Below are 13,527 nucleotides of genomic sequence, written 5' to 3'. Positions count from 1 at the left end.
TAGACCCCCAGTTATGACACTTCGACAATACTTACATCCCACTAGGACTAGTCAACCTTCATGCATGATTATTCCTGAAAATGTAGGACACTTTGAAATCAAACCAGGAGTAATTCAATTGCTGCCAAAGTATCATGGAATGGAATCCGAGAACCCTTATCTTCATCTTAAGAATTTTGAGGAAATTAGTATCACATTTAGAGTGCCAAATGTATCGGAAGATGTCCTTAAATTAACCTTGTTTCCTTTTTCCTTGAAGGATAAAGCCAAAACATGGCTGAACTCCTTGAGACCAAAATCGTTAGGAACATGGCATGATATGCAAAGAGAATTCTTGAAAAAATTCTTTTCCGCACAAAGGACTAACTTTTTGAAAAGGCACATTAGTAATTTCCAGCAAAAAGACCATGAAACATTTTATGAATGCTGGGAGAGATTTAAAGATTTGCTTCTCTCTTGTCCTCATCATGGGTTTGAAACATGGAGAACCATTAGTTTCTTTTACGAAGGGTTGTCCCCACAGTTGAAACAATTTATAGAGACTATGTGCAATGGTCTATTTCTGGAAAAGCAACCCGATGAGGCATGGGACTATTTAGACTCTCTCGCAGAGACTGCACAATTATGGGATACAGGGGATAGAGTGAATAAACCTTTGCCTAAGACTACTAGCATTCCACACGGGGGCCTTTACAACCTTAATACTCAGGATGATATTCAAGCTAAAATGGCAGCCCTTACTAGGAAGGTAGAGGAAATTGAACTTAGAAGGATTGAACCCGTCAAGACCGTAGAACATAACAGCGAGTGTTGTAGGATTTGCGAGATGCCTGGCCATCTCATCACTGATTGCCCCACAATACCCGCATTCAAGGAAGTCTTGCACGATCAGGCCAATGTTATGAATACCTATCAAAAATCTTTCAATAATCCTTTTTCGGGTACTTACAACCCTGGATGGAAGAACCATCCAAATTTCAGGTGGAGGAATGACCAACCTCAACAAGTATATAACCCAACTCCTCCACCTCCGCAACCTCATTATGCACACCCACCCCCTCAAAAATCCAGTCTCGAAGAAACTTTGCAATCTTTCATGCAAGGTCAAGCCAAAATCAATGATGAATTAAGAAATCAACTGACAACGCTGACCACTGTTTTAAGTGCTCAAGAGAAAGGTAAGCTACCAGCTCAACCACAACCTAATCCTCAAGTCTATGGCGGTAGTAATGCATCATCTTCAACTTCGCATAAAGAGCAAGCAAAGAGTATAATAACTTTGCGAAGTGGAAAGATTATTGACCGACCAGTCCCAGAACAAACACAAGTCATACTGGATTCTGACCCTCCCAAGACAAAAGAAAAGGATAATGAAGAAACTGAAGCACCAACATCTACTGAAAAAATTGAATGTCCTTTTCCTGCACCATTTCCACAAAGATTAAAGCCCTTGCAAAAGCTTGAACCAAACTCTGAAATTCTTGAGCTTTTTAAGCAAGTAAAAATCAATGTACCTCTTCTTGATGCAATAAAACAAGTGCCTTCCTATGCAAAATTTTTAAAAGATTTGTGCACTGTCAAGCGTCGTTTAAATGTCAAGAAGAAGGCATTTCTGGCTGAAAATGTGAGTGCAATTTTACAGCATAACATTCTTCCTAAATATAAGGATCCAGGTTGCCCAACTATCTCGTGCATCATTGGCAATTTTAGGATTGAGCGAGCATTGCTAGATTTAGGAGCAAGTGTGAATTTGTTGCCATATACGGTATATGAGCAACTCGGTTTGGGTGAGTTGAAGCCAACAACTGTGACCTTACAATTAGCTGACAGGTCAGTGAAGGTTCCTAGAGGGATTATCGAAGATGTGTTGGTCCAAGTAGACAAGTTCTATTTTCCTGTTGATTTTATCATATTGGAAACACATCCGGCTTCCAATTCACCATCTCAGATTCCGGTCATCTTAGGACGCCCATTCCTTGCAACTTCTAATGCATTGATCAATTGTAGGAATGGTGTCATGAAACTTTCTTTTGGAAATATGACCTTGGAACTGAACGTCTTTAGTATAGGTAAACAACCCAGTGATCATGAAGAAAGTAAAGAAGTTGAATGGGTTGAAACCATTGCGGAAGAATATTTGTTAAAAGAAATATTTACTGAATCGGCCGACAATGGTTTGATAGATTGGTGTTCTGAAGGTACTGCTGATGATACGGTCCCACCTATTTTAGATAACTTGGATGTCATGATGGTCAATGGGTGGAGACCAAGAATAGAGGAATTTGAATATTTGCCATCTCGAGGAGCAAAGATAGTACCATCCCATGAACAAGCACCTAAGCTCGAGTTGAAACCTTTACCGAAGGAACTCAAGTATGCCTTTCTTGGATCCGATGACACTTTTCCTATAATCATCTCATCTGATCTTGATCATGCCCAAGAAAGAAAATTACTTGGTGTTCTAAAGAATCATAGAGGAGCTTTAGGGTGGTCTATTGCAGACTTGAAGGGGATTAGCCCTTTAATTTGCACGCACCGGATATATTTGGAGGACAATGCCAAAACCACAAGGCAAATGCAACGCAGGTTGAATCCTATGATGAGAGATGTGGTTAAAGCAGAAGTCCTCAAGTTGCTTGACGTGGGTATTATTTACCCAATTTCCGATAGCAAGTGGGTAAGTCCTACTCAAGTCGTGCCCAAAAAAGCAGGTCTGACGGTAGTCAAAAATGAGCAGGGTGAGTTAGTCCCGACTCGTGTCCCCACGAGTTGGCGCATGTGTGTTGACTATCGAAAATTGAATTTGGTCACTAGGAAAGATCACTTTCCCTTACCCTTCCTAGACCAAGTTTTGGAAAGAGTTGCAGGACATAATTTTTATTGTTTTCTCGATGGCTATTCCGGATACTACCAAATCGAGATTTCACCAGAAGATCAAGAGAAGACTACTTTCACTTGTCCTTTTGGTACATTCGCTTTCCGTCAGATGCCGTTCGGGTTATGTAATGCACCTGCAACATTTCAAAGATGCATGCTCAGTATTTTTGAAGACATGAACGAGAAGTTTTTGGAAGTGTTCATGGATGATTTTTCTATTTTTGGCGATTCTTTTGATGATTGTTTACTACATTTACAAGCTGTCTTAGCTCGGTGTATAGAAAAGAACCTGATACTGAATTGGGAGAAATGCCACTTCATGGTGCCAAAGGGAATTGTCCTAGGACATAAGGGGTTCTGATTATTAGGATTGTCGAATTGTGATTTGGAATCACAATGTCAATTGTCAATAAGATTGATGTTCGAAATAACCCACTAAGAGTTAGTGAGTTAAATGGAAGAATTAAATAATTATAATTAGATTATAATTAAGTCTTTTATTGCTGATTAATTGAGTCAAATTATGTTGGGTCTGACCCAAAGAAATTTGACTCAAATCCTAGTCAAGAGTTGGCTAGATCGAGTCCCTAAAAACCCTGCCTAATTCAGCCTTTTTCCTATTATTGGAGCCTTCCTCTTGATGCCTTATTTTGAGGGGTCAAAATAGGCAAGAGGGGGCAGCCAATAGGGCAAGGAGTGGCGTGGCACCCTCTCCTTCTTTGCTTTCAGCCGGCACCCCTTAATTCTTTCCAAGAATCAAGGGGCCATCCAATTAAAAAAAGGGAGGCACCAAGGAATCCTAGTGGGACTAGGACCCTTGGCGCCTAGGGTTTTGAACCCTATAAAAAAGGAGCCCCACGCCCCAAGTTTTTCAAGAATTCTTCTCCCAGGCGTGGGGCAGCAATGAGGAATTTTTTGGGATTTTTAAATCAGCAAGGAGAGAATCAAAACAAAGAAAGCATTTCTTCTTCCTTTTAAGGCTGCACAAGGTGGGATCCTTGTGATTTCTTCCTCCTTCTTCTTCTACATCCAAGAGAGATTTTTGCAAGGAGCTAGTACCCCGGTGAAGCCCCATCTTTGATCTTCAGCAATCTCGTGTGGATACTTGTAGAGGCCGCACGTGCGGCTACAAGGAACCAAACCACGATCATCGGTTGCGGTGTTCTTCTACCCGCACAAAGGTGAAGATGAGATCTTCATTTGAATTTTTAGATTTCTGATTTGCTGGTAGTTTAACAATTCATAATTACTTATTAGATCTTAGTTTAGTCCCCATCTGAATTCAAAAAGGTTCTGAATCGTTCTGAATCAGAAAATTTTTGAATTCACCCGATCCTGTTCTGGCGTATGCGATGCACCAGGCCCGGCATGCGGATTCCGCCGCGATCGTAGCGCCGCTGTGGGGAACACCAACAGACAGTCTCAAAAAATTCATCTAGGTGTTTATATGGGTCTTCGTTGGTGAGCCCATAAAAAGATGGGAGCATTTGGATCATACTAGACTTTATTTCATATTGTACAGCTACTACCTCAGGTAATTGAATGCAAGATGGGGAAGTGTAAATGGTGGGAGTAAAGTACTCCCTCAAGAGTTTTGGTTGTTCTTTAGCCATTTCAAGAGGTGGGGATGATTCTAATGTTTTGGTTCCAGCTCGAATATTCCTAAGGGTCCGTTCTATTTCAGGGTCAAAGGATAATAGGTCGCGTACTCTAGAACGACTCTCTTGCATAAACTAATACTTGATCAATCAAGCATGCAGTAAAAGAAAAATACATCAAATCCTTGTATTTGCCCTAAAATCACTAGACAGCTCCTAATTGGTTTGAAGAGGGCACCTAAGCCTCCAATCCGGTCTAATGAACTGAGTTGACCAGGTAAGCTCCCAAGTAAGTGGGGGGGTCACGATGTGTTTGCAAAAGTTCCACTTAAAAACTACTTGCCTCGAACAGATGATCTGTCTCCCTTATAGGGACAAAGCTTGCCTAGACATCAACTGAGCCACAAAGCAAAATTGGTGCAACCTTCGGTAATCTTCGTCCTATTGAGCTCGAATGTCCCTAGGGGCCAACGTCTGATTGATTTTAATTAAGCTGACACTATGTGAGATTGAGTTCACCTAAGTTGAGCAAGAGTCCGGTGATGAAATTCGGCTCTTATCTTGTTGGGGTGATTGCCCTTACTAAGTTTGGATTAATTGGTGTATGTGTATCGAACATGCATTCACACTTTTGCTAAAATTAAAATCAAACAATCACCACAAAATTTCAAGCTAGTTGGGAATCAATTTAAACAAGAAAGGTTTAGAGGTTACCAAAAGAAATTTCCCCAATAATTTTTTTTTTTTAAGCAAACCTCTACAGCATTCCTTTTCCAGCAGTTCCTTTTTTGATCGTCCTAGATTTTCTCTTCGATTCCTGCTTAAATAATTTCAAAAGAAAAATCAAAAATTAGTAAGAGAGAAAAAGGAGATAAGAAAAGTAACAAAAATAGAAAATATTTTTATTTTATTTTAGATATATATATTATTATTTTTTTGAAAGTTTTTTTTTAAATGAAAAGAAAAACAACTATGCTAGCAATCTCCGGCAATGGCGCTAAAAATTGATCGGTTCTTTCAATTTCAAAAGTAAACCACGCAATAGCACATATCCTGTAGGATAGTGATTACGGATGTCGATCCACAGGGATTGGAGACAAGTTATTTTTTTTAATTAAATAATTAGTTCAAAGGGCTTAAGCTAGAGTAAAAAAAAGAATTTTAAGTTATCGATTAATAAGAACTAAAAAGTAGGATGAATGCAACAGTAAAAATATTTTATGGAAAGAGATGTTTAGGGTTAGAATCCACCGATGGATTCGTAAGTGTGATGCTTTCAATGACTTAGATGCGTGTATGATCTGATTGCTTTTAACTACAAGTTAGGGCAATCATACAAAAAGTTGAAATCTAACCCACAGTATGAGTCATCTAAGCCTGATACAAACCATCTTCTCTAAGGATAGGCATGGTCTGTCCTATTTAGCATGATTCTCTGATGATTAATTTCTCAAAGATAAATCTGGTAGTTGCATAACAATCTCCTCCAAACCATAGGTATTGGATTCGATTTCGATAAACTAGATTAATTCATGCAAAGGCTTTCTACAAGATAAACATCTTACACAAATTAAACAAGACATTTCAAGATCATAATTTTATTAAATATGCAACTGTCTTACAATGCTAAAAATCAAAGAAATGCAACATAAATACTCATCCACGACTTCATCAAACCCCTAAACCAGGGTTCAGCCACTCATGATGCTCGGCGACTTTAGTCGGTTTGCTGAGATGCTCCACGCCATCCGCCTCAAGTCCTTCCCCCCTTTCGCTAATTGATCCGCTCCCAGCCTCCCTCTATTCTTTTTTTTATTCTTTCTTTCTCTTCAAAACAGAGCACTCCCTGTTTTTCATTTTCTTTCTTTCTTCCCTTTCAAAACAGAGCATCCCCCTCTCTTCCCTTCAGCCGATGGCCACCCTCCTCCTTATATAGACTCCACCTTGAAGCCAATGATGGATCGCGTGGAGAGGATCGTCCGGGGTGCTCATTTGGGAAGGGAGAATGGATCACGGGCTGCTGATTCTCGGGCATGATGCTGGAGGGCAGATCGCGAACGAAGAGGATGAAGGGGGTCAATCCGTGGGAGAATGGCCGGATCTCGGGAGAAAGGCGTGATCCGTGGAGCGCCGGACTGATTGCAGATGGCCGGATCAATAGAGCTGGCCGCTGGGATTCTGGGAGGTTGACGTGCGGACGGAAGAAGATGAGATGGGAGGCTGAGATGCGTTGTGGAACGGGTGCTGTGGGATCGACGGAAGGAGAAACGGATGCTGGGATTTCCTTCTTTGTGTGCCGAATTGGAAGCGGGAATCCTTGGATGCATTACTCGTGGAAGCTTGATCCATGGAAGCTGAATACGGACGGGAGAAGAGGAGCTGGCCGTGGGATCGATGGAATGGAGCTGGGAGGAGCCGATCACGACTTGATGGGCATTGGGAGATTGCTGGGTCGGAGGCGTGCTACTGGATGCGCTGGATCGTTGATCACGGACGACTGGGAAGAGGGGCTGGCCGCAGGATCGATGGGAGGACACCGTGGAAGATGGACGGTCGTGATGCACTGCGGGAGGAAGAAGAAGAACAGTGAAATGAGTTTATTTTTCGTAACACTGTTCATATGAACAGTGTTTTCACGGAACACTATTCATATGAACAGTGATTTCAGCATGAATAGTAATTTCAGGAAAAGTTCCTTTTCTTTGTGATGAAGTGAGAGTGGGAATCTCTATTCCGGAAGTTGTCTGAAGTTGGGTGCATGCATGGCAGCTGGGCATTGGGCTAAAATCCACTGTTATTGAACTGAGATGTGTCAGCTGGTACGCTCGGAAGGCGGGAACATGTGAATTATTTACTTCTTACCATATACTAAATTTATTTCAAAGATTGTTCAATTTTATGGTAAAATAAGTAGTTATCCGTTTAAGAACATTGATAAGTGCTGAAAAAAGAATATTCAATTATAGATTAATCAGCACTTATCAGGATGCGGATGGCTGGGAACGAACTGGGACCCATCCGTGGAAGATGGAGGCTCTGATCCGTGATGAAGAGGAGATGGATGCCGAGTCTGCTGATCCGTGAAGCCCGGGAGGATGACGTTGAATCCTGGCTGGTCGTGGGATAAGGATGAACTCGGACAGATTCGTGAGCTGGGAGGAAGGCTGCGGATGACTGGATTACGATCGTGGGAGAGAGGAATCCGGAAGAAGATTGTGAGGATCTCGATTTGGGAAGCGGCTGAGAGGAAATCTGGGAAGAAGGTGACATGGTTACAACGCGGAGGGAGATTGAAGAGGTTAATCGTGGGATGGAGCATGGGACTGGCTTTGGGATAAGGACGGTTACAAACGGAATGAACGTGAGATCGATCCAGAAGAAGAGGAAGTTTGTTCTTGGAGTTGATCATGGAAAAGATGGGATCTGGGACTTGGTTCCAAAGCAGAGGAAGATGTGAGAGGATAACCTTGGGAACTAGCGGAAGGGATGAAGCTTGGATCTGTTCGTGGACGTAATCCGGAGGAGATTGGCTTGTCGTCAATCCGGAATGCCGGGATGCATGCGGTTGAGCAGCTGGATGATGGATGCGATCGCGGACGGAAAAAGGATGCGGAGAAATAGGGGATGTTGATGTTCTAATCTAGATTCGGTTCTAGATGAATGTTGGGGAACATGGGAGCTGGGAAGGACGTGGAGGTTTGGATTCGGCTGGAAGGAGTGGGTTGTCGATTGGCTTGGATGCTGGGGTGAATCCATAGATAAGGCGAGTCTAGATTCGGCTGATGTCTTGGTTTTGTTCGTGGGACACGGGAGCTGGGAAGGATGTGGAGGAGTTAGAAGAGAGACGCGTGGAAGAGATGTAAAGCAGGGGAGTTAATTCATGGATGATGGGATGACTTGAATGGCTGATTTCCACTGGGATGAAGACTAATCCATAGACATGATACGGGCTCAAACAGTGCAACGTGGGAGATTTTGGGAAAGAAGGTTGGAACATGAACAAGAGGTTGAACTCGATTGGATGTGGACTTGTAAAATAGTGCAGTGTGGGTTTAGGCATCATCCAATTGGGTTTGACTTGACCTGTATATATTAGGCTCGACAATATATAATCAAATCAAACTTAAATTATCTCTAATAATTTATTAAAATACAATCATGCAAGGAAACACATCTTTTATGGTTAAATTTACAAAATATGTGAATTAAAATAGTGATAAGTGCTATGAGAAAGAGGTTAATCTATGTATTATTTAGCACTTATCAATACCATAACATTGACGATATCCCTTGGCAACCAGACGGATTTTATAGGTCTACCTTTCTGTCTGCACTCCATTTTCTTTTGAATATCCACTTACACCCTATGGGTTTAATCCCTTTGGGTGGGTCAACTAATGTCCATACATCATTGACCTTCATGGATTCCATTTCGGATTGTATGGCTCCAAGCCATTTATCAGAGTCATACCTCTGCATTGAATCCATATATATGATCGGATCCTCATTGTTTTCATCAAGTTCGATAGGATTTCCGTCTCGGACCAAAAAACCGTAGTATCTATCCGGCTGACATGGTACTCTACCCGATCACCTTAATGGTGCATCTAATATGGGTTCTGGATCTGATCTAATCAAATCCGACTCAATTGGTTCAGTAGATGGTGTCGGATCTTCTACAAATTGTATTTCTCTAAGCTCAACATTAGAGCTATTTGTTCCTTCACCAAGTAATTACTTCTCTAAGAAAATTGCTCTATTGCTTACGAACAACTTTTGTTCTTCAGCAAAGTAGAAGTAATATCCTTTAGTTTATTTAGGGTAACCAACAAAGAAATATTTATCAGACTTATGTTCAAGTTTGTCTGTCTTCAAACATTTGACGTATGCCGGACACCCCCAAATTCTAAGGTGAGAGAGTACCGATTTCCGTCCCATCCACATCTCATGTGGTGTTTTATTCACAGATTTACTTGAAACCTTATTAAGTATATAACAGGCTGACTCAAATGCATATCCCCAAAAGAATATGGGCAAATCAACAAACCCCATCATGGATCGAACCATGCCTAATAGAGTTCGATTTCTCCTTTTTGACACACCATTATATTGCGGTGTACCAGGAAGAGTCCATTAGGAAAGAATCCCATTCTCTCCTAGATATGTCAAAAACTCACTGGAGAGGTATTCACCTCCTCGATCTGATCGAAGAGTTTTAATACTCTTTCCAGTTTATTTTTTTACTTCATTACGATATAATTTGAACATTTCAAATGATTCAGATTTATGTCTCATTAAAGAGACATAACCATATCTAGAAAAATCGTCTGTAAACGTAATGAAATATGAATATCCACCTCTAGCATTTGTACTCATTGGCCCACATACATCAAAATGTACAAGGGTCAATAAATCACTGGCTCATTCACCTTATCCAGTAAAAGGTGATTTGGTCATTTTACCAAGAAGGCATGATTCACAGGTTGTCAATGATTTACAATCATTAACATCGAGGAATTCCTCTTTACTTAACCTGTTCATCCTGTTCTTGTTAATATGACCTAATCTATGATACCAAAGGTAGATGATGAGAGCACAAAAGTGCAATCTACACATCACTCAAATTAGTATTATTGCTAACAAATGATTATAGAAGTGCTGTATTAATATTATATTTTTGTAGGGTGCAGGTGATCGGAAATTAAGCTAAAATGCACATTGGGTCCAAAAATATGCATCACTGCAGGTGATCAGCCAACCGCTTGTGTCAACCCCAGTTGCACACTAGAAGGAGGTCAAGATCAGCTGTCCACTTCATTGCAGCTTCAGTCTTCTACGAGCCCAGCGTGTGATCTCTCATCGCGTCCGTGCAACCTCCCAGCACCCAAATCTCATCCTGCGGCCAGCATTTCGAGTCCATCTTCTCTGCATATGAGTCCGCTTCGCCCGCGAGCCCAAGTTCATCCATCCACCATGTCATATCAAGCTCCCAGTTCCGTGATCTCAGCGCCAGCGTCTCAGGTTCATCACCCGTGATTTCGGTTCACAGCGCCTCCCAGCTCCGTGATCGTGATCCGCCCGTGAAGCTTCCATGTCTGCATCCAAGCTCCATCCGACTTCATCTAAGCGTCCACGTCCGAGTTCCTCACGAGCGCACGCCTCGTCCGCACCTCATCCCAGCATGCCACGTCCGTGATCAGCTTCCTTCACGCGTCCGGAGATCCAGCTCTCAGCCGGGATGTATGCTTCGAATGACCACCCAACCTCCCAACGTCCTGAGATCCCAAGCTTCTGCTATCAGCTCCCGGCGCCCGTGAAGCATCCTCTCACGCGCTTCAGCTTCATCCGTCCGCGTGTAGGTCGGCATCCCGTATCTCAGCATCTGTTCACGTCTGCGGCTTCCGTCTTCCTCGCAGTCCACGCGTCCCAGCTCCAACGATCAAGCTCCATCCGTCCAGGCCTCTTGAGTCCAAGATTCATCTCCAGCTTGGTGATCATCCAGCAAATCGTCCGAGTTTCCAGCATCCTGCGAGGCATCACCCGCGTCCGTGCGTCCTAACGATCCTCCTCGCACCCATCCGCCACGTCCGCGTCCGAAGATCCCGGCATCCCGTGATCTCAGCATCAGCGATCATCTCCCGTTCGCATCCATCCACTTCTTCCGGATCCACAGCTTCATCCTTCCGTCCGCGAGCATCTCTAGCCGTCCACGTCCATCCCCTTCTCCCAGGATTTCATCTCATCCGGCCATCTCCACCGCATGTCCCTCTCGGCTGGGAAGGGAAGGGAGGCTCTCGGGGGGTTTAAAAGAGAAGAAAAACAGAGGCTGCCTCAGTCCCCATTCAAAGAAAAAAACAGAGAGAGGAAACAGGGCCTCCCCTGTTTTCGAAAAGAAAAAGAAAGGAAAAGAGGAAAATGAAAGGGGGACTAATTTTTAAAATGGGTGGCTGATTTCTTAGGAGGGAGATGGAGGAACCTTTGATGTATTGCTCTTTGAAGTAAACTCTAAACTTTTGCCTTCCATGAATCATATTTACTGATATGTTTTTGATCCATGCATAGTTATTTCGTAGATAGCTCTTTAATGGATTATGATTATTGATATATGGATTGCTTTAGTATTTGATTCGTCGTAGACGTAGAAAGCACGATGAATGCTTAGAAATTGAGTTCATATGTTCATGAAACATATACCATGATTAGATCTATCCTACCATTCATTTTTAATCAAAAACCATAGAGTTTATTTCTTGGATGCAATATCATTAAGGGGGATTCCAGATCCCTACCATCTTTATTTCATTGAACTTTGTTTAGTTGCATATCATTCTTTGTTTTTAATTTCTGAAAATCAAAACACCATCTTAATCCACGAATTTATTGAATTAATTAATCTAAAATTATATTAAATAATCTAATATATATTTCGTTTCCTGAGGATTCGACCTCGGACTCCCGAGATTTTACTACTTGTGCGATTCTCCTGCACTTGGGAGAACAATTTTATTTTTGCATCAAGTTTTTGGCGCCGTTGCCGGGGAACGGCTGATTTATTAGTATAATTTTAGATTTAATCAGTATCTTATTATTTAGTCTTTTTCTTTCAAAAAAAAAAAAAATTCTGCTGTTTTTATTTCCTGCACAGTCTGCATCAAACTCTGATATCTGAGTAATCCACCGTCTGATTGCACTCAAATTTCGTCGGCTGCTGTAGGACACATGTTTCTTTCATCTGAATGGTCTGATTGATATTCGGATACTTTTACGACCATTAAAGTAATATAAACTTTGCTGCTGTCTGCTTTGAATTTTCTGTGAATCAAAATTTTATTATCATCATATCTCATTAACCCTTGTTGCTACTTGAAAATTGATAAGAACTTTAAGAAAAGATCAAGGGTAATCATTAAAAAAACAAAAAAAACAAAAAAAAAAACAAACAAATAAATAAACTCTGAAATTTTGTATGCTAGGTTGGAATAGGGACAACACTGGACGTCTGAGTCGACAACCTTTTGACAATTCCTTAGATCACATTATTGAAACTTTTTCGCAAAATCTCAGATCTGGTGAGATGGCTGATGATGTAGGAAGTCACCATGGTAATGAAGGTAGACCCCCAGTTATGACACTTCGACAATACTTACATCCCACTAGGACTAGTCAACCTTCATGCATGATTATTCCTGAAAATGTAGGACACTTTGAAATCAAACCAGGAGTAATTCAATTGCTGCCAAAGTATCATGGAATGGAATCCGAGAACCCTTATCTTCATCTTAAGAATTTTGAGGAAATTAGTATCACATTTAGAGTGCCAAATGTATCGGAAGATGTCCTTAAATTAACCTTGTTTCCTTTTTCCTTGAAGGATAAAGCCAAAACATGGCTGAACTCCTTGAGACCAAAATCGTTAGGAACATGGCATGATATGCAAAGAGAATTCTTGAAAAAATTCTTTTCCGCACAAAGGACTAACTTTTTGAAAAGGCACATTAGTAATTTCCAGCAAAAAGACCATGAAACATTTTATGAATGCTGGGAGAGATTTAAAGATTTGCTTCTCTCTTGTCCTCATCATGGGTTTGAAACATGGAGAACCATTAGTTTCTTTTACGAAGGGTTGTCCCCACAGTTGAAACAATTTATAGAGACTATGTGCAATGGTCTATTTCTGGAAAAGCAACCCGATGAGGCATGGGACTATTTAGACTCTCTCGCAGAGACTGCACAATTATGGGATACAGGGGATAGAGTGAATAAACCTTTGCCTAAGACTACTAGCATTCCACACGGGGGCCTTTACAACCTTAATACTCAGGATGATATTCAAGCTAAAATGGCAGCCCTTACTAGGAAGGTAGAGGAAATTGAACTTAGAAGGATTGAACCCGTCAAGACCGTAGAACATAACAGCGAGTGTTGTAGGATTTGCGAGATGCCTGGCCATCTCATCACTGATTGCCCCACAATACCCGCATTCAAGGAAGTCTTGCACGATCAGGCCAATGTTATGAATACCTATCAAAAATCTTTCAATAATCCTTTTTCG

The 13,527-nt window shown here is 41.5% G+C and overlaps 2 pseudogenes; both read right to left on the bottom strand.

Moving 5' to 3' along the window:
• Positions 1–376: 376 nt before the first annotated feature.
• LOC120106694 (small nucleolar RNA R71) lies at positions 377–474 on the bottom strand (annotated as a pseudogene).
• Positions 475–12,963: 12,489 nt separating this feature from the next.
• LOC149753739 (small nucleolar RNA R71) lies at positions 12,964–13,061 on the bottom strand (annotated as a pseudogene).
• Positions 13,062–13,527: the final 466 nt, after the last annotated feature.

The sequence above is a fragment of the Phoenix dactylifera genome, chromosome 4, assembly GCF_051530095.1.
Source record: "Phoenix dactylifera cultivar Ajwa chromosome 4, Ajwa_hap1_PhDact_Kaust_v1.1, whole genome shotgun sequence".
Lineage (NCBI taxonomy): Eukaryota > Viridiplantae > Streptophyta > Magnoliopsida > Arecales > Arecaceae > Phoenix > Phoenix dactylifera.
This window is presented reverse-complemented; position numbering and strand designations above follow the sequence as displayed.